The 4,388-nt window shown below is 33.1% G+C and overlaps 1 pseudogene; it reads left to right on the top strand.

Moving 5' to 3' along the window:
• Positions 1 to 1,308: 1,308 nt before the first annotated feature.
• Positions 1,309 to 3,293, top strand: LOC141494199 (DNA-directed RNA polymerase III subunit RPC6-like; annotated as a pseudogene).
• Positions 3,294 to 4,388: the final 1,095 nt, after the last annotated feature.

Raw genomic sequence — 4,388 nt, forward strand, 5'->3', positions numbered from 1 at the left:
TAACCTCATTTCATTCAATTATATAATACAACTGCCATCACTTAGCAGCCTCATGGACTCATTATCCACAAGACACATATCCCTTGAAGCTCACAATCTAATAAAAAATAATACCTAACCCACTGAATATGTATAATAAAGAATAAATAATAATTACAATAACCATAACAACAAAATATAGAAGGACATGAGGACAATAACAGGTCTGTATAAGTGGAAAAGCCAGAAGATTTCTTCTAAACGGCTTAGCATTTGAACATCCATTAGACTATACTGCATTACATAAGTAGAAAGAAGAAATAGGGGGAAACAAAAAAGAAAATATCTTTCTCATAAAAGTTGATTTCAGATGCAAAAAAAAGTTATTTCAGATGCAAAAATGGGTGATGAAAGACATTTGACATTTAAGAATCTTGTTCTGCTAGGAATGAGATTCCCCACAGGGGTAATATAACATCACAAAGGTTACACTAACCTCCACCTAAGTTTGTGGATTTATCTTGAAAGGGTAACAAAAGATGAGGGGGGGATGAGGGGGGAATTAAGAAAGCATATTTCTAGCTTGAATGACACAAAAAGAAATTGTTCATTTAAAAATTCAGCAGACGGCTTTTGATGCTTGGTTGCAGATTTCAGCAACTCCTTTGATCAGTCAAATATATCAGCAGTATATAATGACACAAACTGGAGATATGGAGAAATGTTTTCTGCATTTGCAATTTCTCCATCTTCAGAGGTCCCTGTTTTCAAAGTTCTTTATCATTTAGCTGAAAGAAATCCTATGGCATGTGAAATTCCCGTTTAAAAATTCATTCTCCTTATTTTCGCCCCCCTCCCATTCTCAACCAAGATACTAATGTTATTCATGTGCCTCAAAGAGAGATTTTTTGTATTTTGTGGACAATATCTGGTATTTCTTCTGATTAGTCCTTCGTGGAATATCTTTCTTTTCAGTAGAAGGGAAAACTCCTATTTCATGACAACAAAAGACTGTCTCTCAGCTGTCTTAAATCTGAATGGACCTGTTCAATTGATAAGAGAACTGAGGCCTGAATTAGCATGTTATACAACCATTGCCACCCAGAAGCACCTCTGTGTTATTTAATTTACTCTCTATTTCCTTGAAATTTCCTAGAGAAGGAAAGAGGAAGGAGAAAGGAAATAAAATATTTATTGATATTGAAATGTTATGAAAAATAATAGAGCAGTTTCTCTAAAAGGCTGAAGGATGAAAACAATTTTTATATGAAAACTGCTTGGGTTGAGTTGATGGCAAATGGGAATCTAGGCAACAGATGATTAGTTTGGATGACAGTGACATCTTTGCAGTTCCTTTTCACTATCAATCCTATTAAAGCTATTAGAGATGTTTCCACAGGCTGCCAAAGGTTTGAAAATCTAGAAGACATAGAATGAGACACATTGATTATAGGACAGTGAAGCACATTTCCAGAGAAATGAATGGGTATATTTTTTCTGAAAAAAGTTACTGAAATACTATATTAAAATTTGCACTTCAAGTTAGCCACAGTGAGGATTTTATCATACATTTACTATTTATCATACATGGGAAATTAAGTAGAAAAACTTCCTGTCCCATTGTTCTATCTCTCCCTCCCCCTTTCATGAAAAACTTACACTTTACCCTTCCCTTTTTAAGAAATTGGCATGCCTCATTTCCATTAATTGTCATGCTGAAAAGTAATCTGTTTAATCAAATTCCAGTAAGATATTACCTGTATGGTAATGGCAGCTAGATGACACAATAGATAGAGCACTGAACCCAAGGAATAATCTGACACTTACAATCTCTGTGACCCTGGGCAAATCATTTAACCTCTGTCCCAGCTTCCTCAACTGTAAAATGATGATCATCCTTCCAGAGCAGTCAGGAGTACTGAATGAAATAATATTTGTAACTTTTTAGTTAGTCTTCCAGGAACACATATTTTACATTTTATATCTGAGAGATTCCCAACTCTTTTTAAATTCCCATGATGGAATAAAATTGCCTCCATTTAAGCCCCCAGGTCTTTTGACTCTCAGTAAATATATATATTCAATAACAAAAGAAAGGGAAAAAAATAGCATACATATAACAGATAAAATAAAAAAATTAGATTGCTTTTTTAACCACTGATTGTAAGCATTCTCTTTACCCCCTTGACATGTTTCTTGGATGAGTTAGGTTAGAATCCTTGCCCTAATTCAGAGGAATGAATCCAAATGGTGGAATTTTGATCATTCTGTAAGCTAGTAAAGATATTTTAGAATGTGGTCTTTCTAGTATTTCTCAAATCATATCCTCAACATACAGGAAAAAATCTGCAATTAAAATTGCCAAATAATGCAACACTGGACAAATACATTACTTCCATTGAAGGTCTCCACCCATAAATATCTACACTATACAATTAGTGGTCATACAAAGATAAGTTAGAAAAGACTGATAGCTTCTAGAAACTTATACATGTATTAGAAAAAATGAATGGAAAGGGTTTGAACTAGGTTCTGGTGTCTCAACCCTGGGTGTAACTGAGCAGGACCTCCTCGTGGCTGAGACAAAAAGGAAGGCACAACTGCCAGATGCAAACTCAATCAAAATAGAAAACAGGATTATAGAATTATGCCATCAGTTTCCTCATAGAATCGCAGACTAAGTTAGTCAGAATTAGATCCCTCATATGAGATGCTCAAAATAGGACAAGGACCCTCAATAGATTCTTATCTATGGGACAGTTGTACCTCTTAAGGAACAATACAGACCATCTGTAAAGAATAAAAGAATCTCAGAATATTGATAAAATGAAGGATTCAGATAACCAAGAGAAACTAGTGTGCCAAATTATAGAGGATTCCAGAAACAACCATTTCCGGGGCAGAGATATTTAATATAAAAGTAACTTGCTATTACCAAAAATCAACAAAATACTAAAGAATTTGGAGAGTAAAAAAATTTATCAAAGCTGTTAAATCTGCAGCAATCTCAAAAAAGAAGGCATTTATATACACTATATAATTTATAACCTGAAAGATCAATAACTTGGATGAGTATAGTGACCGATATCTTGAAACTGAATTGGTAGAATAGGTAAAACAACAATGTTTTAAATTCTTAAAAAGAAAGGCAGAAATATCTAGAGAAAACAAACAGAACCCCATGATATAAATAAACAAGTTCATTTTCTTTGCCTCATGAGGTATGGAAATATATTTGTGAACTAGGCATTCATAAGGTAGAACTATCCTTGGATGATATTGAAACAAATTCTGAACACATTTATTTAGGATAGCAAATTGGAAAATTGATCGTTACTGCCAAAGAAGGTATAGTGTGGCAGTATGGATGAACATCAGAAATTGAATATACATATATATATATATATATATATATATATACATGACAGTGGCTGGAATTTTAGCAAAGAGTAGATTCTACTCACATTTTGCAAACACAAGAAGAAAATAAGTTACTTTGAAAACCAAGAATAACTTTGTTTATCATCTTGGGATAAGTTTTAGGATTAGTTAAAAGCAAATATCACTAGAAGCAATAGAGGCTTCCTGCTTTCAAGAACATATTTATATTTATAAAGAGGAAAAATTCTGATATATACTGATGAGTGAACCAGAAGTAAATGAGGCAGATAGTAGAGATTAATAGTGAAACCATTCCTCCTATTAATAAATGGTTATGAAATAAAAGGAATTCATCTACAAAAATATATATATGCATGTGTTTTGTGTGTATATATACATATATATATATATATATATATATATATATATATGCATTCATTCAAATATACAGATAGAGAAGACAAACACAAACACAGAGCCAGTCACAGTCATTATTAGCATGAGCTGTATAGTGTTTTGCAGGATATTCACTTGGAAAAGGGAAGAGAAAAGGGTCTTTTTCCCTTTAACTTGCTTAATGCTCCATCACTGTACAGGAAAACTAACTCAGGATTATTCAAACTATCAAACTATCTAAACAGAAATTTAAATCAAAGAGGGATCTTACAGCCTAACCAGTGAGGTTAAGTGATATTGTCAAGGTAATACAGTTAATAAAATATAAGTGGGATATAACTCAGATCTTTCTGAAGCATGTCTTTTTGCCTTTACCCCACCTTCGCCTTCCTTTAACCCCTACAAAGGAAAGAGGTGAGTTGTCACTCAAACCACTAAACTGAACTAATTTTGTTTCAAGAAAAATTTCATAGCCTCAACTCTAAACAAATGGCTAGCAAAATTGGTGCAAGATGTCCCTTTATAAAAGGCAACAGACTGGTAGAGTCATATTTTTAAAGTCATTCAATCTCACAAAAAAGTACAACTAGGTATATGTAATCTTCTTATCCTATTTTTAGTCTTGAGGTTCC

Source organism: Macrotis lagotis, chromosome 7 (assembly GCF_037893015.1).
Source record: "Macrotis lagotis isolate mMagLag1 chromosome 7, bilby.v1.9.chrom.fasta, whole genome shotgun sequence".
Classification (NCBI taxonomy): domain Eukaryota; kingdom Metazoa; phylum Chordata; class Mammalia; order Peramelemorphia; family Peramelidae; genus Macrotis; species Macrotis lagotis.